This window comes from Pongo pygmaeus, chromosome 13 (assembly GCF_028885625.2).
Source record: "Pongo pygmaeus isolate AG05252 chromosome 13, NHGRI_mPonPyg2-v2.0_pri, whole genome shotgun sequence".
Classification (NCBI taxonomy): Eukaryota; Metazoa; Chordata; class Mammalia; order Primates; family Hominidae; genus Pongo; species Pongo pygmaeus.
In genome coordinates, this window is record NC_072386.2 from 54,213,019 (window position 1) to 54,237,997 (window position 24,979).

The window sequence follows — 24,979 nt, forward strand, 5'->3', positions numbered from 1 at the left end:
TGGACAAAGGAAGGCTATGTGTTGGTTGTGTACCCTTCTTCGTGGTTTCACTTGTTGGTCTTGTACAAGTGTATCTCATTTTATTGCACTTTGCTTTGTTGTATTTTGTAGATATTGTTTTTTACCAATTGCAGGTTTGTGGCAACCCTGCATCTACCAAGTCTATAGGTGCCATTTTTCCAACAGCATGTGCTCATTTTGAGCCTCTATGTCACATTTGGATAATTCTCACAATTATGTTTTATTTTTTCCTACATAATGAAGGTACACTCCCAGCCCACCCTGTAGTAAGACATACGAATAATTCTTACCAATGGGCTATATGAAGAAATAAAGTGCTTAACTTTTGGGCTGAAGCATAGGAGAGTAGTCATGACAACTGGCAGCCCATGTATTCCAGATAGTACAGCTACAAGATGTTGAAGCAGCTGCATCCTGGGTCCCTAAGTCGTATGTGGATCAGAGCTGCCCCAGCAACCTGCAATGGAAGTGAAGTGAGAAACTTTTGTTGTGTTAAGTCGCTGACATTTGGGAATTAAATTTTCACTGCAGCATTAGCATTAGCTAATTAGCAGTAGCCTAATATGACCGACAGAAATGGAATGGGAAAAGAACAAAAAGCACATGTCTGTTTCCTCTTGCCCATTTTTAAGGAGATTTTAAGGAAGTCTCACTCAACTTATTAGGGAGAGATGTGTTATAAGGCCGCCCCTATCTGCATGGAAGGCTAAGAAATATCATTTTTTAACATGACATACGCTTCATCCACTATTATTAGTCAAGAAAAATAGAAGGATAACTATTGGGCAGGCAACTAGCATGGTTTGCCACAATCTACCCCCTTGCTTACCTGTCATTCAGATGTACCCTTATTTCTAGTGGTATGGAAATAAGGCTTGTACCAGCTCACAAATGCCAGCTGTTAAAATTTCAGACATTTTGTGAGTTGATTGTTAGAGATAGCCATTATTAAGAATGAATATATAAGCTAGGCATGATGGTGCACACCTGTAATTCCAGCTACTCAAGAGGCTGAGGCAAGAAGATCATTTGAGCCCAGAAGTTCGAGGCTGCAGTGAGCCATGATCACACCACTGCATTCCAGCCTGGGCAACAGAGCAAGGCCTCCTCTCTAAAAAAGTATAAATAAACAAAATTATATACATTTACAGTTAAATAAATGGCATCTAAAACAAAGGTGATATATACTCAAAATTCATGACTTCTTAATTATTTTACCACATTTTTCTATTATGTATGATCTTGAAGTTGCACGTATCGTATCTGTATAATGGAGATCCTTCAAAGTGATGTGATAAAATCCATTTGATCCAACTCCACCCTCATTGACATCATGTTGGTATCTTGAAATCAGCCATGGTGGCAGTATTTATACCACAGGATTCGGCAAATACTCTAAATCAGGGCTTGATCTTTCTGTTTATTGATTGTCTAGACTTAAGCATAAAGAAAATATTACTGATGTAAATTAAACTAAAAGTATATTATGACAATCGCCTCTATATGGTAAGTAGCACCAAAAATCGAGGAAACATTATTTCAGTATTTGGCAACTAGGATCTGAAAAAAGTTGCTTTCGTCATTGAATAAATAAATTCTGACATACTCTTCATTACATCTTCATTGCTTCATTTTCATCTTACTCATAAAAACAAACATATCAACGATCATTCATGTGGGAATTACACTTATTTGCAATTGTTTTGTCAAAAAACACATTCTGTAAGAATCAATTGGTCATAAGGAGTTTACAATAAAGAGTACTGTATATATTACTATTATTATTTGTAAGTTATGAGATACACATCCTTTATATCAGTAACATTTATAATAAATATATAGCGTGTGTGTGTGTGTGTGTGTGTGTGTGTGTGTGTGATCTACACAACCCTATCTCAGCTGGTTGTTAAGCATTTATCAGAGCCCAAGTTTCTTTCCAAAGAACATTCCAAGTGAGATAACCTCAAAGGCTCTTGCATTTCTTGCATCCAGCTTAAAATGTAGGTGCTGTGGGAGATATACAGTCTTTCCATCAGATGCAAATGGAAAGTTGTTTGTTTGTTTGGTTTGTTATGGGTCTGCTAGCCTATAAACCAAAAGAAAATTGGTCTGCCCTCCATGTACAATAGTGGAGAAGAAGCAGGACTACCATAATAAGGGCCCATTTGGAAAAGAGGCTGGAAAGTGCACAGTCATCAGTACTAAAGCACACAGTCATCATAGAAATTAGGCAATTCTGCTTGACAAGAGTAGCAAAGGCTTCCTATCTTGCCATGGGTAAGTTCCTTGGTTGGCCGATCTGGCTGAATTTGTTTATTCTCTCTGGAAGGATCTACCGGAGTCCCTCTTCCCCTCCCCTTCTGGCTCTCCCCTCCGATGTGGCTTGGTAAAGATGCTCTTCCTAGGGCTACACAGCATTCAAAACCAACTTGCTATTGGTGTACTTTTAGTAACCAGGGACTATTTTAGGGGTTTACTAATCATAGAGAATCTGGGGACAGTCTTAGGGAGAAGAAACTTCCTTGGAAATATAGTTCCCTTTAAACTTAGAACAGTTTTGCTTTATTTGCTCCTGGTAAAGTCCGCATTTAAAAATAACAGTCAGCTGGGCGCAGTGGCTCATGCCTGTAATCCTAGCACTTTGGCAGGCCAAGGCGGGTAGATCATTTGAGGTCAGGAGTTCAAGATCAGCCTTGTCAACATGGTGAAACCCCGTCTCTACTAAAAGTACCAAAATTAGCCAGGCGTGGTGGCGGGCGTCTGTAATAATCCCAGCTACTTGGGAGGCTGAGGCAGGAGAATCACTTGAACCCAGGAGGCGGAGGTTGCAATGAGGAGAGACCATGGCATTGCACTCCAGTCTGGGCAACAAAAGCGAAACTCCATCTCAAAAAAAAAAAAAAAAAAAAAAAGTAAGTAATAATAATAATAGTCAAAGATGTTATCCAGATGTGGATTTCAAGCCTGAGGAACCTCCTCTTTCATGTTCACGACTCCATGCTCTGCCCTTCTTTCTTGCCCTGGATTCAATGGCTGTTGTCCAGAAGCAGTTAGAAACAATCAGTTCCCAGGGGGAAGAAACATCCCGGATCCCATCACTACTGGCAGGCTTTGTGCCTTCTTCCAGTGGAGCACCAGTATGTAGGCTACTATTTGTCAATCACCATTCATAATTGCTTCAAGTTTGAAGGACAGAACCAATTACCTTCAGGACTCTTTTCACCATAACTTGTAGACCAAAGTCAGGGAAAGATTCTTTAGAAAATAAAGGTGTTTCGGCTGGGCATGGTGGCTCACGCCTATAATCCCAGCACTTTGGGAAGGCGAGGCGGGTGGATCACTTGAGGTCGGGAGTTCGAGACTAGCCTGGACAACATGACAAAACCCTGTCTCTACTAAAAATACAAAAATTAGGCCAGGTATGGTGGCAGGTGCCTGTAATCCCAGCTACTTGGGAGGCTGAAGCAAGAGAATTGCTGGAACCTGGGAGGCAGAGGTTGCAGTGAGCCGAGATCATGCCACTGCACTCCAGTCTGGGAGACAGAGTGAGGCTCCATCTCAAAAATAAATAAATAAATAAAAATAAAGACAAGGGCGTTTCTTCCCTTCTCTGCTTGTAGCTCAAGTAATTCTAGTCTGGTGTCATCTCTTCAGTCAGATTTGGCTGAAGGTGGTAGAGCTAGTACATATCCATATATAAAATCTTTGCCATCATTTCTCCTTATCGTATAACCTCATTTAGCCAATTACCTGCATTACCAGTAAAGCAGGCAGCAATTAAATCAAATGTTCTGCCACTACCTAACAAATATCACCAGCTTTCTGACTTAAAGTCTCTAGGTGCTTATTACCCAAAGCCCCATTTCTATTTCTCCCACAATTTTAGTTTCACATTTTAGGATTACTGAAAGCATCCCCCTTCTAGATACCAAATTTTGTTATCAGTTTGATATTATATTTAGCTCTGAAAGGTAGTAAATTGAAAAATAGTAGTTTGAACATATTAATGATTTTGTTTTTTCCACAAAATCAGAAGCCTAGATTCAGATCATCCAAGCTGGTGCAGCACTTCACCCCTGCGTCAAGTTCTTGCTCCACCTCCAGAATTATGTCTGTCATTCAGAAGGTGAAAGGCAGAATACGAGGGGTATACACAGAACTGATCCAGTCCCTGTAGAGCATGACTGAAACCCCCTCATTCAAAATAATAGTGATAATAATGAATAATAAAAATTGTAATTTTTGGTAAAATGTATCAAGATATCACCATAAGAGGAAATCTGATAAAGCTACACTCAGATACATTAAATTCAGATTTTTCTGTAACTAAGTGTTAATTATCTTTTTACTATAACTGGAATAATTTCCAGAGAAATCTCTGCATTCAGTTGCCAAGGGCAACACTAATGTCAAATTTTTGACTTTGGTAACCACAGTAGAACTTTTATAAGATGGCTTATAAAAACCAAAATTATCTATTGATGATTGGATAAGAGACCTGATTCAACTTTATGGTCTTATAGCAATTTCTGCATTTTATAAATTCAAAAAGAACTGCCCAGCTGGGATGCAGTAATTTCATTTTCTCTAAAATATCAGTGTAATCACATAAAAGGGAAAATGGCCCCAGGAGAAGTTCTCTTGCTATTAGCAGTAACATATATAAAACTCTTTTCAGAAAAGGGCTGTTAATCATGTCTTGGAAAGGGCCCAAAAAGTCATTTATGCCATCTTGGGTGGATAAATGAGTATTCTAACCTTAAAAATATATCCAAGGAAGAAGTTTCAAACTCTTCTTCTGTTGGCTTAATTATTACGGGCACTGCTTTGGAGCGACGTTAAAAAACATTGATGATGCAATTCTTTCAACAGGTATTTATTGAGCATCTACTGTGTTTATAACATAGTAAGAGAAACAATGAAATATGAGATATGGCCTTTCACGGCAAAGAGATTATAATGTAGGTGAAGAGATAAAACATGAAGAATGAAGAATTTGCCATAGAGAAAGATATGAAATGACCTAAAAAGAAATCCTGAAGGAAGGTGACTCTGTTGGGCTTTAATAATCAGAATTTCGAGCATGAATCTCAGGAGAGAGAACATTCCCATGCATCCAGTTTTTATCAAGTTCTCCCTAACTCTCACCCCTGGCACCTCTCTTACCCCTACTTACTTTTTGTCTCCTTTCTTGCCTTGGTTCAAGCCTCTGTGGTTTTCCACCTAAACTATTATGATAGATACTGAATTTCACTCAATTTCTCGGGGTTTAACCACCAAAGTCTTTAGCAACCCGTACTCATCACTATAAGAAAGTGATCTTTAAAATACTGATATGATGGCTTTTTCCAGGCCTGGGATTAGGGGAAGACAAAGGAAGCCTTGAGTATAAAATTTAAGTGGCCTTAGAAAACTCAGTAACTAAGATGACTAACTTTTTAATGAAACATTTTTTAAAAATCAGAATTAATGCAAAAGATCCATGATGAACAAAATGTCAAAATTTTAAATAAAAATAAGATCTGACAGTGCTGTGCCAAGCCATATCAGAGCCTGAGACAATAAAAATGTATGTTCCTAGAGCCATGTTTTTATGTGTTTTTAAAATGGTTGTTTTCCAGAATATTAAAGTAACTGAAAAAATATTGAAAAGTTGAAAAATAAGTATATTAGAACTCAACATTATTTTATCCAAATATTTTATTTTTAATAAACAACATTATAATTTTAATGCTTTGGTTTTAATAAAAACAAAGTCATCAATTCAACAATTTTTTTTTTTTTTTTTTTTTTTTTTTGAGACAGAGTCTTGCTCTGTTACCCAGGCTGGAGTGCAGTGGTGCGATCTCGGCTCACTGCAACCTCTGCCTCCTGGGTTCAAGCAATTATCCTGCCTTAGCCTCCTGAGTAGCTGGGATTACAGGTGGGCGCCACCACGCCAGACTAATTTTTGTATTTTTAGTAGAGATGGGGTTTCACCATGTTGGTCAGGTTGGTCTCAAATTCCTGACCTCATGATCTGCCTGCCTTGGGCTCCCAAAGTGCAGGGATTACAGGCGTGAGCCACTGTGCCCAGCCAACAATATTTTAAAAATGTCTTTCTTGCCTTTATGCCTTTGCTCATAGTACTACTTCTGCCTGGAGTGCCCTTGCCCAAATGTATATCAGGCAGATGATTATACATTTTCCAGAAATAAGCTTTTCCTGAACCACCCTCCCCTCCCCTTTATTCCCCAAATCAGGCAGAATAGACCATTTTTCCTTTGTGGTTTTCACTGTAGTCTGTACTTATCTCTATCAAAGAACCAGTGGCATTTCAGACATATGTATCTTATTATTTGCCCTTTCTAAAATAGGACTACCTTATATACACCATGGAATACTATGCAGCCATAAAAAGGAATGAGATCATGTCCTTTGCAGGGACATGGATGGAGATGGAAGACATTATCCTCAGCAAACTGACAAAGGAACAGAAAACCAAACACCGCATGTTCTCACTTACAAGTGGGAGCTAAACAATGAGAACACATGGACACAGGGAGGGGAACAACACACTGCGGCCTGTCGCAGGGGTCGGGGATGGTGGAGGGAGAAAATCAGGTTAAAGAGCTAATGCATATGGGGCTTAATACCTAGTGATAGGTTGATAGGTGCAGCAAATCACCATGGCACACGTTTACCTCTGTAACAAACCTACACGTCCTGCACATATATCCTGGAACTTAAAATAAAATAAAATTTAAAATAAATAAAAAAGGCAGGTATTGCTTTTATTCATCACGGAATCCTTGGTGACTAGTGTGATGTCTAAGACTCTGTAGGTACTTAATAATATTTGTTGACTGCCTGGATTAATGGACAAACAAGGGTGAAAAAGTGATAAATATAGTCAAAGAAAAGTAAGTAGAAAAGATTTCTTGGAAACATAGAAGCTATTTTAGATAAAGCCAAACATTTATGTTTAAACTGCAAAAATTCATAGTAAATTACTACAAAATAAACAAGTCAATTTAATTAGTTGGTTAATTAAATATACTTAATTATTTAGCAAGGCTAATCTGTTCACCCTCTATTGAAGGACAAAAGAACTTCAGGCAGGGAGACAAAGTAAAAGTCTATTGTAATAGTTTGTGTCTGACGTGATAAGGGTCTATAAAAAAGTTGTGGAAGAGGAAAGGAAAAGCAAAATCTGGATGAAAAGTTATGAAGAATTATTTCATTGGATTTGGTAAAGAGAAGGTGGAATGCCATAAGAAATAATTACATCACAGTGCAATTTGTTCTTAAATTTGACATAGCTAAAGCTTCAGGCATTGTTCAAGGCCAAGGTCCTTGTCAACATCTAGGGCCATTTTATCTTTTAAGCCCTAAGGCACCGTGCCATACATAGTTCCATAAGTTTTTCATGGACCCATAGAAGTGTTTTAAGACATTACAAACAAAAAAAAACATTGACTCAAAAAAAAAAACAGGAAAAGAAAATTGCAATGTTGAAATGAACAAGTGTTTGATTCAACCTCCACAGAAATGTTTGAAAGATTAAAAATATTTTATTGGCCACACAATATTGCAAGGAAGACAGCAACATTGAAATTACAAGTGTTTAATTAAATGTCTCTGGATTGTGACATAGGTCAACTAGTTGAGGGCAACTCCATTCAACTCATGTATATATTACATTTAATGTGGAATGAGAGCATTTTAATATGTGTAATAAAAGATAAGAGAGTCTCCAAAAGTAAGAGTTCATAGAGACTATGAACTATCAAAATAACCTTGTCTACACTCCATGATGGTTCTTATCACAATGATCATTATTTCTGTACCTCACAGGTGGATTCTGAATGGTGGGTCAATGTCCATAGGAAATGGCTCCAATTGTCTATACTGTTTTCTAAGCATCTGGACCTGAACCCTAAATGAGAATGTAAAATGAAATACCGTATTACTCATTCTATTTCTTCAAAGTTTATATTGTGTTAATTTTAAAAAAGCAAAGTTTAAAGTATGTTTCAGGCTGGGCACAGTGGCTCATGCCTGTAATCCCAGCACTTTAAGAAGCTGAGGTGGGCAGATCACTTGAGGTCAGGAGTTCAAGACCAGCCGGGCCAACACGGCGAAACCCTGTCTCTACTGAAAATACAAAAATGAGCCGGGAGTGGTGGCACGTGCTTGTAGTCCCAGCTACTTGAGAGGCTGGGGCAGGAGAATTGATTGAACCTGGGAAGTGGAGGTTGCAGTGAGCCGAGCTCACGCCACTGCACTCCAGCCTGGGTGACAGAGGGAGACTCTGTCTCAAAAAAAAAAAAAGTATATGTTTCAATGAAAACAGGAAAACAAATGCTATTGATGGTAAATAATCACATAGTAAATGTTTCTCAGTAATTGGCATTTTCAACACAAGAGGATGAGCTGAATTTATCTGTAAGTGCTTATGCAATGCATCCTTTGCTTTTACCCTGTCAAGAATGGGGAAGCTGGATTTGGATACAATGGATGGGAGGTACACCTAGCTTGAGCTTAGTCATTATCAGAATGGTCCTTAAGATCAATAACTAAGAACATTAACCAGTTCTTTAAACTGTCTTGTAGTGTAGCATCCACAAATTGCTGCTCCTATGCCATTTTAAAAAGCCTGTTCCTAGGGACTTTGTCTTAAACAATGTAAACAATCAATTTACAGAGCACTGATCTTCTTCAAGTCCAGGTGAATTCTCACTGTGACAGTGGCATGTAGAGGTGGAAGGCCTGGGTCCTACCTATGGAACCTCAGCAGGTGTGATTGTTACACTGGAGAACACCAAAGGTGAGCTGCACTGTAATTCCACTGCAGTGAGCCCTTGTCTGTAGTAACTAAAGTCACCTCTGGAAATAGCTATTTATACACCATTTTTCAGATGAGTAAATTTTCTTTAAGCAACTGTACTGGCTGACTAGGGAAATGGAAGTTTAATTCAAAAAGAGAGAAAAATAGGCTTTGCTTTCAAGGGGATTTGACTCTGTAAAAAATGCAATTTGTATTTTGAACCATTTAATTCTGGTTTTCTTTCCTAAGTTATCTGAACTAAGTTAATCTTAGGCATCAAATTGTTGGAAATACTCATTTGCTTGGTTTGTTTTATGCTGTCCCCGCAAAAAGCTTACATTTTCCTAGAATTCCTACTAATAGTTTGTCAGAAAGTCCATATATCCACAAACACCTGCCTCTGCTTGATATTCACTCTTTTTCTCCCTCTTACAGATCAAACAATTAAGGCACAGTGATTTCCCCAAGGTCACACAGTTCTTGGGTGCTAAAGCTTTTACTACACGTTCTATTTTGTGGCTCCGGTCAAACGATTTTTCCCACCTGGGTCTCAATGTACCCTTAGCTGTTTCTTTTATTTCTTCATTCCAGTTTTGAAAAGGCCAAATAGAACTGTTCATGTTAACATTCAACAAAAACATCTGTTACAGGCAGTTACTGACTGACTAGTAATATTCATCTTCTCTGCCAGATCTAAATTGGACCTGGGAGAATTTCCACATTTGCTGGTAAACTATTAAAGGCTCCATGTTGGGGCATTTTCCTGAGAGAAGAAATAGCTCACATATCTCTTCTTAACGCCTATGAAGAAAATTGCCCCCAGATGGGTAGACTGTGACTTCCTATGGGAAGGAAAGGAGGATTTCACAAAAAGTGAAATCTCTCTTGCTTTGGCTATAGCGTCAACTCATATCCCACTGCCAAATTTAGCAACGATGTACACCTGTATCCACATATTCTGCCTCCCCTCGTTACAATGGACAGGCTGAATCCACTCACATCTAATGTCAGCCGTTCCACTTGTGTGCAGAATCCCTTTCTTATTCCCCAGCTCTCCTTCTGTAGCCATTCCTTTTCCCCTGCACTATCAAATTTTTCATCTCTCCTGGATCCTTCATATTAGCATACATAGAGGTTATCTCTCCCATTTAAAAACAAACTTTTATTTCATATCCTCTCTAGCCATGTCCTGTTTTTCTGCTCCCTTCATCATGAAATTCCTTCCAAAAGGTCATCTGTGCTTTCCGTTTTCTTCACCTTTTATTCTCTTCTCAGCCCACACAAATGAGATTGCCATCTCGACAGCTCTGCTGAAACCAGTCTTAACAGGATCGCCAAAGCCTAGGGTGACCATATGTTCTTGTTTGCCCAGGACAGTCTCAGCTTACACCTATTGTCTTGGCAAAATTATTAATAACTTTTCTCTCACTCTTAAAAAAACATGGGTTGGAGTATAAATTACATGGATAAAAAATCATCCAACCAATGACCTCCATCTTGCAAATCTGACTGTCACTTCTCTGGACTTCTCTTTCTTAACCTCCATGAAGTGCTTCTTGTGGACTTTTAAATGTTGGCATACTGCCAGGCTTCCAACTCAGCTCTCTTCTCTCCTCTCTTGACTACCCACACTCTCTCTGTAAGTTATCGCACCCAGTCCTATGGCTTTGGGCACCATCTGTATTCTAATAACTCATGAATTTGTGCCTTCTCTACGACCCCTTCTCTAAACTCCAGACGTACCTTTTCTGCCTGTTGGAGAGTTCCACTTGTATGCCTAACAGGGATCTAAACTTTAACGTGTCCAAAACAGAACTTTTATTTTCCCTCCATCCTTTACTTTTTCTTCCCTAGTGCCCCCATTCTCAGCTGCCAGGTCAAATATTGTGTCATCCTGTTAGTTCTCACTTTTCTTCACAACCCATATCCAATCCTAAGCAACTTTAATTGACTGCCTCAAAACCTATCATCCACCTGAGTATTCTCCATCTCTCCTTGCATCCCCACAGTCCGGGTTACCCTCCATCCTTACTAGGAGTACCAATAGTCTTCCTGTGTCTATTCCTGCTCCTCCACAGAGAAGCCAGAGTAATACTTTCCAATTGTGTATCAGATTATGTTACTCTTCAGATCATGCCCTCCAGAGACATCCCATAGAGCAATGAGAATAAAATCTAGACTTCCTCCCATTACTTAGAAGGCCCTGGTTTCCTCCATGTCTTTGATCTCATTTTTAATCATTCTCTCCTTGCTCTCTCTGCTCTGTCCATGCAAATGGCCTTTGTGCTGCAACTCAAACACACCAACCTTCTTCCTGTCTCGGAACCTTTGACATTGAGGTCCCCTCCACCTGAAGAACTCTTCTCTGGGCCCCCTAATGGCTTTGCTCTCTCACTTCCTTCAGTTCTGACTCCCCAGCTATTAAAGCATCCCCATCACTCTCAACTCCCTCACAAGGCTTCATTTTTCCTTCTAGCACTTATGATTCCTCCAAATTGTACTGCCTTTTTATATGCTTATTTTCTATCCTCCCCATCATAATGTAAGAACAAGGAATAGAACAAGGGGTCCTATCTGTGTTATTAATCCCAATATTCAGAGTGTCTAATTTACTATGACTATATATTAGATGCTCAACCAACATTTTCTGAAGGAATGAGTCACCCAGTTTTCAACTGAGTGAATTTTGAACAGTCCTCACTTCATCAAGTATCTGCTCCCTTCGGAATTTGTGGACTATTTTGTTTCATTGTCTTCATTTTTTAGATCTGTCTAGTTGAATGATACTCCCACAGCCTGTAAACTCCCAGAAGGCAATGATTGAAGGAGCCAGTTAATCTAATTTAGCCTCCAAAGAGCTGCACATCAGGGTGCCTGACTTTCTTATGTCCGTTTTAGACAGGCAAACATATCCATGTGACTATAAAGACAAGTGAAGGTCTCATATCTCAACAGCTCTAGACTCTCTTCCCTGCTAGTTTCTTGTTCAATCTCCACATAAATCTGAATTGGGTTTCACATCTGATTCTAAATCTACCTTTAGGTGAGGGTTGGAGTCGGAGATAGAGTGAGAAATACACGTCTACTTCCCCAACTCCCAAGAGAGATGAAAACATACTGAAACTGTCATAAGAAGAATAGTCAAGAGTATATATTAAATCATTTATGTATGTCATGTGGAAAAATAAAAATAACTATCTTAAACCAATAGAAATAGCTATCATAACTACATCTAAGCAATCAATATCTCCTTCTCATCTTCAATTTTTGATATGGGAACCTGTTTCCCTGAGGGCTAGATGCTCAGTTCTCCCAAATGAACGCTTAATTCTCCCGTGTGCCTTGCTCTAGACCACCTCTCTTAGTGGCTTATAGGAGTGTGCTCTCTTCCTGAAAGCCCAAGGCCAAGCAGTGACCCTTTTGCTGGCATTGAAGCTGGGACAAATGAAGGCCTTTGCGGATTGTACAGAGTCATCTGGGCACATCCAGAGCTTTGAAGTGCTTCATAATATGGTAAATATTGCAAGTCAACAGCTATCTAGATTGCAATATAAATAAGGTTGATTATGACAAAATATTTTAGTATAAAGACATCAGTTTAACTGAAGAAGTCATAGCTATCAGGCCTCACCATGACTAGGATGAAAGATCCTTCAAGACTGCCTGCCACCTCCACCCTGATTCTACATTCCCCTCAGGAACCTTCTGGCTATTAATTTGGCTTCCCAATTATTCTGAAACTAGAAAGGAAGTGTCTTCGTGTGACTGTCCCCAAAGTAAGTTAATAATTGGTCATGTGATCTTTGCTTTTAAAATATTTATTCCTTTTAACACAGTAATTTTATTTCCTATGACACTAATAAGCAATATGGTGAAAAAAAAACACTTTGCATAAAAATGTTTATAACAGCATCATTTATAATGGCAAAATTTTTGGAATAACAAATGTTATATATCTAAGAGTGGTTTAGTAAAACACTTGACTCATTCTTATATATGCTGTCATTAAAAACATATTTTAATGTCTACATAATGACAGAAGAATGCTCACAATATAACGTTAACTGAGAAAAAAGAATATAAAACTGTTTAGTATGATTCAAAATTTATAAATGTTGTATGTGTGTGGGGGGTGTAAAATACTAAAAAGGTACCAAAATATTAATAATGCTTGGATCAAATGATAATTTTAAAAACTATTCTTATTCTACTATATATTTTTCTATCTTATATTTTTTGTAATTTCTAAATTTTGCATGAGTATATTATACTTTTTAAATCAGAAAACTGTGCATAAATTTACATCTACTTAAGTAATACTTTAGCCAAAAATGATTTCCTTTCAGAGACATACCACATTTTTTCTATACATTTTCCCCCATCAGAAAAGTACATTTACTTTGCAGAGGTCACTAAACTCTAAGTTAGTTATAAAAATCATTAAGGATGGAGTCCCTGAGAATATGCAGTTTTAAAGTGTTATTTAAGTGAAGGCATAAATACCATAGTTCAGGAAACTGTAAGAATTTTCCTTGTTAAGTGTGATCACAGCGATGAAATAATACAATTAAAATTCTTATTCAAAATCTGATGCCCAGATGCCTATAACTCCTCAGGTGCTTGAGGAGTTAATTTCCAGAAAAATGAGTAAGTAGCATGAATTGTGACATATCTATTCTCCTACCCCTCCCCCCATCTCTGAAAATATCCAGAATTTGCTTTAAAAGCTATGCAAAAATGGCAACCCCCCCATACAGATAAAAAAGATCAAGGGAGGGAATGAAAGATGAAGCAGCAGATGAGATAATAGACAAGATAATTACAGAGCTTTAAAAGCCTTGGATTTATTTTTAAGATGTAAGAGCTCTATTTAGAAAAGCCCATAGCTAACTTTATGTGAATCTTGAATGAATTGTTCTGAAACATGTGAATAGTAATAAAACGAAGGGAAGAAGAGTTCACTTTGTTTTCTGTGCAATGACTATCCTGATTGTCCCCATGGCTAAGGTGGCCTGGTGACGTTCTGTCCTTTACATGAAAGGTTAATGCGACTGACTTCCCCATGGGCAGATTAGGGCTTGGGGTTTTGTAAGACAAACTATTTGCCTCTCTCTGACTTTTCACCATGGCCCACAAAATAAAATTGCTGTGGTTTTAAAAGAATTAAGAAGCATCTTTCTGTCTCTCTCTTGCTTTGCAATAAAGGAATAGTAACATCTCAGTTGTGAGGTCAAGAACAAGCGAAACCTTTTCTGTGCTTTTGTTTTTAAGCTGGTCTGTTCTCAGATAGTACTTGCCCTTTTCTCTGGAATTTGCCCATTGGGCACATATAGCATTCTCTCCATGCATAAACCATTCTCTGCCATGCTCTGGCCTAGAGCTCTAGGCCAGAAGTCTTCTGTTTGCACTACTTTGGGTTGGATGGGCAAATAGTTACCCATGGCCTGGATGCAAGGTCTAGTGAATATGTAAAAGCTGATCTTTTGGCCTCTATCTGACTCAGTTGTCTGTTTTTAGGTGGTTCCTAATTAGGAGAGAGAAAAGAGTTTGACTATTACTTACTTCAGAGAACCCAAAAAGGCTGCATTTCCTTGAGTGGTCTTCAACTTATACTGACATGTCCACATTAGTTCAGAATGGATCTCTCACTTAGGTGACAAGATAAGGCTATATATTGCCAGTATTGCCAATCAAATGAAAGGTTGAGGTTTAGGCCACAAAATGTATTCTAATTGGTACAATTTATAGGTATAATTTATCTGAGTGCAGGGTTCTAGAAAACAAAATCTCAGCATTATTGGGAAGGACAGATTGTCTACTGATGACTTTAGGATTAGAGGAAGCACTGTGGCTTCTTGGAGAAGAGAATGAATTAGGAATTTATTTTGAAAAAAAATCATTTATAAGGAATTTTAATCTGTCACAATCTAGAGTCCAAATCTGAGTGGCAATGTTAGGCATTTTCAGCAGGAGACTAATTTAGAGCCACATTCTTTGAGTGTGTGGAGATGTACTTCCTTAAGTGTAGGTAAACAATTTACCTTTAAAACTAAACAGAGTGTATTATGTCAGTCTTGGTCCTTCAGGACATAGCTGCTAAGACAGAAGTAAACAAGCAACGGTTTTATTGGCAGAACCGTCTGTGTGAAAGAAAATGGGAGACCGTATGCAAGTCTGGCACTGAGTGTAGGGGAAAGAAAAGACAGGTTGAGTAGAAGCATCTGAGGTAGCAAGGCTGTCAGGGAGTCCTGTATCTCCCAGGAATGAGCCTGCCTCAGTATCCCTGCCCCATGAAGCCAATGGCTGGAATCACCCTGGGAAGCATGGACAGGCACAACTCACAGGTGTGGGGTTGAATTTTAGAATGTCCCAGCTGGGGCCCTTGGTCAAATCGCTCCCCGTCATTGGGGCCTGCAAAGCACATTACCAAGGCCACCTGACCCAGGATTTAGTAACCAAGAGAAACAAAACTAGACTGTTTTCGAAGCTGCATTTCCACTGTAATTTGCTAACAGTACTCCACCAGTGGAATGTTTACTTACCTAGGAAGCAACTGATTGAGAAAATCACTATTTTTGGTATGTCATGTACATAACTGAGAAACAGTCAAAGGAAAACAATTTGCTAATGAACAAGACAAGCTCAAGGGGTATTCAGAATTTGCCAAGAATCATTCCATACTGTTTTTTTCATCAAGGACAGTGTTTGCTCTGAATACTAGGTCTATTACCTGCTAAATTTCTGAATTCCCAATATGTGGTGTGTGTGTGCGTGTGTGTGTGTGAGAGAGAGTGCGTGTGTGTGAGAGAGAGAGAGAGTGCATGTGTGTGTGTGTGAGAGAGAGAGAGAGATGCATGGTGTAAGAGAACTTAGGAGAGAAGCAGAGAGATTTGAGATCCCTAGAGCTCAAACACATGTCAGTGTTCAGTCAATAGCTAGCTGGCACATGTGGAGCTAAATTTAAACGTATGTTTTTGGTTTAAAAAACCTTGTCCTGACTGCCAGAGGAAGAGAGGGTCTTAAAGTTTGCTTTTAACCATCCTGAATTTATAATAGGGTGTTCATATGAAGCAAAACATAATAAAACACATTTATCGGAAACACATTTATGTTTGTACCAGAAGAATAGGGTCATAATAATCTATCTAAAAGTTTTATGGGGGATTATTCTAGGCATTTATTTTTCAAAGCTTTTGCATATTTCACATAAGCCTGTGTAATGTAATTTTTATAATGGTTCCTCAGATATATCATTTTTACTATCACCAAGATCTTTTTTCATCTGAGTGAATGAGGACGAGGTGATGTTTCTTTGTTGTAAAGTTGAGGATCTGAAATGGTTTATAGGGTACAACCTCATCAAATCTCTTGATTTTGCCATGCAATGGGATGGGGCACAAGTGTTCTCTAAAATAGGTATGCTAGCTACATAGTCCTGTCCACATAGAGTCACTTTCTGATCACCAAGGTAATCCAAGAGCAGAATATCTGGTCTTCAGAACTTTTCACCCTCATTTAATAGCTGTTTCTCAGTTGTGTGCCAGCATTATACCCTTCGCTTCACTTGATGAAAAATATTTAAAAGTGGCTATGTGAAACATACTGTTTCATATTGCAGGGATATTGTTGAGGCCATTGTCTATTATATTAAAATATCCTCTCCTTGGAGAAATTTCTTCCATCTCAATTCTTGGAAGTATTGTGTTTTTCCAGCATACCTACAAATGCTTCCTTCCAGGCACTTTGAGTCTTGATTCTGATCATGCTTTTCTCTTCACTTTGGCCAATGGGAATCTCAAAGGCAAATTCACAACTAAACTTTAATCATTGTGCAGACATCTTAGTACACATGTCTGTGTCTAAAATTTACCCGTATTCTACTCTAGAAGAGTTATTTGTTATTTTACCTTAATATGTTTGTCTGCAGTCCATAGCGATTAACTTTTGGAAAAAATATATGGTGTAAGTAAAACAAATGTAAATTTTCTGGAGTTTTATAGTAAATGTAAAATCAAATCTAATTCATTTCAGATCCCCAAGAGACTTTCTTTTTTTTCTTATGATCTGTAGGACTGAAAATGACACTGTAGCTCATCTCCTAGAAGAAGGCAGTTAATTAGCAACACAGCATCTTGTGAGGGATCACATTTCTGTTTTACTGAAATGAGACTGTGAGCTGATTTTGACAATAGATATACTGATGCATTCCATGAGTGCATGCTCGTGTGTGTATGTGTGTGTGTGTGAATAACAGAAGATTTTGAGATCCACCAGAAGATAAACAAAGAAAATGGTGACATTTCACCTGGTTTCCCTCTCCTGCCTCTCCCTCCATAATTTTTTGGTCTTCCAGAGCTGAGTCACATTGACAAGTTCAATTCTCTCTAAAAGCACATCTCTTGCCCTTGCATTGCCGCTGACTCACGTACCTGAACTCTTTCTTTTGTGTGGAACATACTTTTACTTTTGAACTCTAACCTGTTCCTTCGTTGCCCTTCCCAGCTTGGTTTTCTTCCTAGTTTTCTTCTGTTCTTCACAGCCGTCAACAGTGAGCAAAGTAACATCTGATGCTCTTGTTACACAGCTTTCTTTTATAGAGGCCATTACAAACTTACAGAGATAAAAATAACAATATGAAGGATGTATTGTGCAAATCTTTTTAAAAGCCTGCAAAACAGCAGAAAGAAATCAATTAGAATTGCCATGGCAACTACCAACAATTTTATATGCAAGAACGAAATAAAATAAGAAAAGTAACAAAATAGAAAATGCATAAACCGATTCAAATACCATAAAGTGTTTATGAAGTAAACACTGTAGAGTGAAGCTGCATGAAAATAGATTTCATTAAGGTAAATGAAACATAGTTTAACTCTTCATTACAAATGAGCGAGGTATAGATCAAGAAATAAACTATTACTGATAAACTCTTAATGATATAGTTTTTTAGTTGAAACAATTTTTGGAAAACAAGTTTAGACAGATCAGAAGAGTAAATTAAAATGTATAAAGTGCAATTAAGAATAACATTTTTTCTAAGCATATATTTCTTCTAATAATACTTAAAGCTCATATATTAAATTTGATAGCTAGAGGTAAATTAAAGAAGTGGGACAGGATATGTAACTAAAATACCTGATGGAAATTAGAAAAGAACAGAATTCTAGGACATGAGTGCTCTGGATTTCTGTCCTCACCTTCTAGAGTTAAGGTATCGACTTCCTCATCCTAAATCAGTGATTCTCAATCCTGCCTGCACATAAAAATCACCTGGGTTATCCAGATCTATGTATCCCAATATTACAATGTCTGGAACCCATACTAAATCTATTACATTAGAATGTCTGAGGGTGTAATCTGGTCATTTGCATTTTTAAGGCTTTCACAGGATTATATATGCAGCTAGTGTTGGGAACCAGGGCTGAATCTATACCTTAGCCTGCTTGCACTCTTACCTACTACCTACGGTATTACCAGGAAATTCGGTATCTCTCTGTTTGGATTCCTTTGTGTGGTAGGCAGAATAGAGGCCCTCCCGGTAGATGTGTTTCCTAAACCCTGGAGCCTGTGAATATTAGGTTTCATGGCAAAGGAGAATTAAGGTTGCATATGGCATTAAGGTTGGCAACAGCTGACCTAAAAATGGGAGAAATATCCAAGTAAGCTCAATATAATCAAAAGGGTTCTTATGAGTGGAAGAGAGAGGCAGAAGAAAAAGAACCAGAGAGGCAGCAGTGTAAGAAGGACTCAGCCTCACTGCTGAAGGAAGGGGTCACCAGCCAAAATATGTGGGCAGTCCTCAATTGCTGGAAAGGGAAAGAAACAGGTTCGCCTCTAGAGTCTCCAGAGGGATGTGGCCCTGACTACACCTCTATTGTAGCCCTGCGAGACCCAGTTCAATCTTCAAACCTACAGAACTGTAAGATAATAAATTTGTATCGTTTTAAGCCACTAAGTTTGTGGTAATTGGTTATAGCAGCAACAGAAAACAGATACATCTTGTCTCCATAAATTATCCCCAAAATCCTGGGTCTTATGTAGTCCAAAAATGTCAGTACAACTTAAACATTGTGATGCTACTGTTAATCTGCCCTTTGTGGTCCCATGGAAGATTCTTGGTCACTCTAAAATACTGCCTCACTATGCAGATTCCCATTCAGGCCTCTGCAGTCCTTTCAGAGATGTAGCTCCCTCCATTTTAATCACAGCCAAAAGTTCCCTAAAGTTTTTCTTCTTCAGCTTTTCCAATGGCCTCTCTTCCTTTCAGGAATCTAGAGTCAGGATTTATATAACTTTCACTTTTCTAACCTAAAGTGTAAGTTGCCTGATGATATCTCCTTTTCAGGGTGAAAGACAACTTGTTTCAAGAGGCAGCTTCTATGTTGCCTGTCCCCCGTAATTGCTGGGTACACTGGCCTTCTTAACATTACCGCAGGGCCACGTGTCCTGCACCTACCTCTGGAAGTAGAGTTCACTTCAGTGGTGCCAGGACTTCCTCTTATCCCTTCCTCCCAAATGTGAGTTCCAAAGTTGGTTATCTGGCATGTCTCTTCTCATATGGAGTCAAAAACACAAATCAATTCATCTCCAGGAGAGCATTCTATCATATGGGGTCTCCCACTCTAACCTGAGAATCACGTAGGCTCACAATTAATGTGAGGAAACCACAGTTAAACTGTTCTTATTTTTCACAGGATATTTTGGATCCTAAACAATGTTTATATGTCTGCCAGCCTGAGATGAGCTAGAGAGGTAGTGGAAAGACTATCAAAACTTAAGAAAGATGTCACCACCATTGAAGACATTACTCAGAAAATAACACTGATGATTCCACTGTGCCATTGTGGCATCCTGTGTACAATGGTAATCTCAACTTTCGCCTAGTCACTACACTGGCGTTCATCTTCATCCATACCACCATTCAAAACTCTATGAAGAAACACTTGATATTCACTGTTAATGGCGATGTGCAAGACTATACCTGAAACTTCATTCTTCTTACCACTTTGCTTTCCTCTTGAGAGAAAGCACCAGGTGTACCTCTAATTCTGTCCTAACACAGGGATAGCTGTGTGTTCAAGTATAATGATGCTATTTTATAGTTGCCCCTACCCTGAAATAAAACATAATCAGTAAGGAATTCTTGAAAGCCTGTAAGTGGAAATAGCAGAGTGGATGTGTCGATATAGCATATGAGGAGCACCTGGCAGAAGGGCAGTGGGGTGGGAGGGGGGAATGGGAAAGAGGGAGAGAGCAAAATTATAAGCGAGACTGATTGAGTGCAAACTAGTGAAAGCATGAAATTTATGTTTATTATTCCATTCATTTTAAGTTCCAGAATCAGGGATTTTGTTGTGGGTGGAAACTGTACTGGGTTATGGTATGTAAATTACATTTCAATAGAGCAGTTAATTTTTCAAAAGGCACTGGGTACCTGTTTCAGCTTTAGATCCAGTGTTTCCTGTAGGTTAAGAGGTGTCCTGGAATCCCAATCCAATTTCAGGAGAAAGAGGCAGCTTAATGAGACTGGAGGAGTGGATGCATTCTGTTCTTTATTCCTGTCACTTCAGCCAAGTGATATGCACTACTGTTTAATCCACTGTCTCCTAGAACAGGCAAAGCTTATTTAATGTCATGCAAAGTGTTTACCAATGCAGGAATCAGCTTCAAAAGTGAATATTTTAAAGTCCCTAATGGGCCCTGCTTAGAACTAAAGGTTATGAAGGAAAGCATTTTATTTTGATTTTCTCTTCAATATTGAGGGGGCTAATAAAGGTAAATGTTGTGATGCAAATAAATTAGAATCCTGTGTGTCTTTGTAAAGCTAACAGAAGACATGGAGTCCTTGTGGGGAAAATTACGCAAGTAGGTTATGAGCTCTGGAGTACTCTAAATGAATAAATAGTGTGCTGGGGAGACTGTATACACATAATACATGTTGGGAAGTTCAACATATAGTCTGTATAATGATTGGTAAATATATAAGACTCTAACAACAACAACAGCAACAACAATTCAAAGAGAAACATATACACATGCTTTCCTACAGTTAGCAGATTAAAAACATAAGTCTAATTGTTCTTTTTTTTTTTTTCTTTTTTGTGATTTTTATGTTGACATCAAGAAAATACATTGCAGTGATTTTGGTCCTACTCAGGCCTCAGTTTGGGGGCCAGCTCTACCACAAACCAGGTTTTTGAACTTTTTGAACTTTTTGACCCTGGGTAAGTTATTTTATCTCTCTAAATCCCTGTTTTCTTATAAGCTTAAAAGTCTGAATTTAAAAATACTATAAGTAGTTATTGGAAAGAAATAATAGAGCCTAAAGTATAATAATAATAATAATAATAATAATTAAAAAAAAGAAAAATATAATTAAAAAGAAAAAAAAGAAATAAAAATGATATCGATAATAAAAAAAAGAAATAATATATGCAACAAAAGTATGAATAAAAAAATACCATGAGTAGTTATTGGGAAGAAATAATGTATGCAAGGTACCTTGTACATAATTGGTGCTTATTAAATGTTAGTCTCCTCTCTTCCCTTTAATAAGCCTGTTATGCCTAATAACAACTGGAAGTCAGTCTTTGGTAAAAATATGAAAGGAACAGAGAGGAATGAAAGAATTTGAATGGGCCAGGAATGTAAAAGATGGTAAAGTTTCCTTAAATTGTGGGGCAATCATAAATTGATTTTTCTCAATATCCTTCCATTGTAGCTAATAAACTCCTTTTCATATTTGTATATAGAGATACAGAATATCACAGAAAAGAAAACAGGACCAAATTAAGTGCATTTAAGACCATCTTGAAAAGGCTTGCCATTCAGAAAAGCAAAATAAGTAAAACCCTAAAGCAGTGATGTTTGAAGTGTGGAACATAAAATCAATGTAATGGTCTCAAACAGCATTTTAAAAAGTTAAATAGAGTAGAATGGAACATTTCAGAGTGCACCAAATTGAATAAGGGTAAGCTTTATTCCATGAAGCTATTATTTCAGATACACACGTACACCATGCATGTGTGTGTATCAGGTCACAACGTAAAAGGTATTTCTTACTGTGGGTTGTGGTAAGGAAAAAAAAATATTTAAAAGCCACTGTTCAAAAGGGAAAGAAATAGCTATGTTCCTTTTCAATAAATTAGATTCTCTCTTGGCCTTGTTCAAAGAAATGGTGTCACTGCTTTTAGGGGATGTAGACTTCTATCTCAAGATTCTTGTCCTTGAGTCATCTCCAAATGATTCACATTATTTCAGATCATGATGTAGTTTTATCAATATCTCCATACATTTCATCAGGAAAATATATAAGAAACATTATCAAGTTGAAGTAAGAAAAAATGTAAAAGGATATTTTTATTTTCTTCAGATTCCTGATAGCTCCTCCGAAAGATAGTAACAAAAAAATATTATGAGACAGGAAATACCAGATAAACTCACTCTGCTTTTTTCTAAAGAATGTTTTCTGCTGGGCACGGTGGCTCACACCTGTAATTCCAGCATTTGGTGAGGGTTAGCCAGGTGGATCACGAGGTCAGGAGTTCAAGACCAGCCTGGCCAAGATGGTGAAACCCCGTCTGTACTAAAAATACAAAAATTAGCCAGGCGTGGTGCACCTGTAATCCCAGCTACTCTGGAGGCTGAGGCAGAGAATTGCTTGAACCCAGGAGGCAGAGGTTGCAATGAGCCGAGATCACGCCACTGCACTCCAGCATGGGCGACAGAGCAAGACTCTGTCTCAAAAAAAATAAAATAAAAAAGAATGTTTTCCTAAGTCATGCAATAGCCATACATCAATGAAAGCATTTAAGTGCATAGATAGATGTAAGATATTGCAAAGGAATTGACTCAGAAAGAGACTGGTCTTGGTTAAAAAAGAAAACAAAACAATTGGGCTATATAGGAACTAATGCTTAATTAACTCCTACTCTGGACCTAACATTCCATCAAGTACTGTAACATAATTATTTTATTTAGTCCTTAAGCAAAGGCAGGTAGTATATATTCCCACTTTACAGGTGAGAAAAATGAGCCTCTGATTGGTTACTACCCCAAGACACCCCACAATCCTGAACTACATCTGTCTGCCTAATTCCAAGCCAAGATGTATCTGCTCCACTTTTTCTCGAAGCACCTGTCCTTCAAGTCCTGCTCCTTGTTTTCTTGCCTTTTTGCCCTGTGGAAACCATCCCTTCACTCCTGTTAGTGCTTCATGCTTTCTTCCCATCAGAACTTATTTTCCATATTAAGTTATTTATATCAAAATGCAGGTAATGACATTGCTTTGCCTCACATTTGTAATAGGAATCAAACGTTCGACTAAAGAGACTCCTCCAAGGTGGAATTTCAAACATCAGGGAAAAGGTAGAGGAAATTTTAGGGATGGGAGGTGGGGGAAGAAGAAAGGGAAAGGAGTATTTTATGATGCTCTTATATCTTACCAATGCAACGTTGTTCATTGCATAAAAAGTTGTCCAACTTCTAATCCCCCTTCAGGACCCCCATGACTCTCCTGTGTGCTTTGCATTCCATATCTGTTCAAGTCCAGTCTGCTTTGCTTACATGCTGAGGTTTTTCTTGTTTAAAACTAAAACAAATTACAGTTAAGTAGGCCACTAAAATATTTTTTAAACTATCAATTTGGCAGAGACCTCTTTTCTTCTGCCTCTGTAATTCCATTCTGTACACCCTCAGTGAATGCACACACAAAAAGTGACTGGCAGATAGAGTTTAGAATCCATGAAAAGATGTAACCATTGTCTCCCTTCTATGAGAGCTCAGGTTCTTTATTGTAAAGTTGATGTTTGGTCCTTAGATTTTCAGGCCACAGAAGCCCAGTTCTACCCACAAATAAAGGTACTAGGGCCCTCCTCCTTCACCTCACAGATGTCAGGATTCTCTTTTGGCCTTAGTGGTTCTAGTTGCTCCTTAAAGGGTAGCCACATGGTGATGACTTATTAAAGATGGTTGGATGAGACAGGCATTGAGTGCAGACTGAGCAAATTCCCACACTTTTAAAGTCATGTCAGCATCAGCACAGGCATCTGGGTGTAGGTTTATAACACTTCCACTAATGCAAAGTCATGAGGACAATCTCCTATATTATCATCTGGAAACAATGTTGTCTTGCCTTTCACATTTAGGTCTGTAATTCGTCTGTAATAATTAACTTGCTTATGTTGTGAGGAAGAGGTAAAATTTCGTTCTTTTTTTCCACTGAATATCTCTTTGATCCAGTTCCTTCTACTGAAAAGACTATCTTTTCCCTTCCTTCCTACATTACCTCTTTTATCCAAATTCAAGTGTCCAAATATATGTGTGTCTGTTCATTCACTCCCTCTGTCCTGCCCTCAGTCTGTTTCTCTAGCCTTTTGCCAATGCCATACTCATTGGATATCATATAGAATGAATCCCCTGACTTTGTTATGCATCTTTAAGAAAATCTTGGCTATTTTTAGCCTTTTATATTTAAAAATAAAATTTTAGAATCAGCTTATCTAGTTCCATTAACCAATCTGTTGAGATTTTCATTGAGATTCCGTTGAATCTATATATAAATTTTGAAAGAATTATAAGTTGAATAATTACATTTTCAGTTTCCAATATATATGTTCATAGGATACTTCTCCAGTTACCCAATATGTAGGTTTTTTTATCCCTCACCCCTCTCCCAACCTTCCCCTCCAAGGCCTCAAAGTCCATTGCATCATTCTTATGTCTTTGTGTTCTCTTAACTTAGCTCCCATTTATAAGTGAGAACACGCGATCTTTGTTACTGAGTTACTTCACTTAGAATAATAGCCTCCAACTCTACCCAAGTTGCTGCAAAAGACATTTCATTTCTTTTTATTGCTGAATAGTATTCCATGGTGTATATATACCACATTTTCTTTACCCACTCGTTAGTTGATGGGCACTTATCCAATCCTTTATTTTCTTTCTTGCTTTGCTACACCAGCAAGTTATGTTAAAAAGCATAATGTTGAAAAGAGAGTATATTTGCCCTCTTACTGATCATAGAGGAAACACTTTCAACTGTTTATTCTAAGAATGTTATAAGGATTTCTTTTCTTTCTGCATCTTTTTTTAACAAATTTTTATTATGAATCAATGTTAAATTTGATGATATTGTATCTTATATTTCCG

At 37.9% G+C, this 24,979-nt stretch overlaps 1 long non-coding RNA gene across 1 annotated transcript; it reads right to left on the minus strand.

Moving 5' to 3' along the window:
• Nucleotides 1-224: 224 nt before the first annotated feature.
• On the minus strand, nt 225-23,596 carry LOC129043856 (uncharacterized). Its single transcript, XR_008504555.1, has 5 exons — nt 23,275-23,596; nt 20,265-20,436; nt 17,260-17,497; nt 1,009-1,132; nt 225-478 (listed from the first exon to the last, which is right to left on the minus strand). It is a non-coding gene; the product is annotated as an uncharacterized LOC129043856 (long non-coding RNA).
• Nucleotides 23,597-24,979: the final 1,383 nt, after the last annotated feature.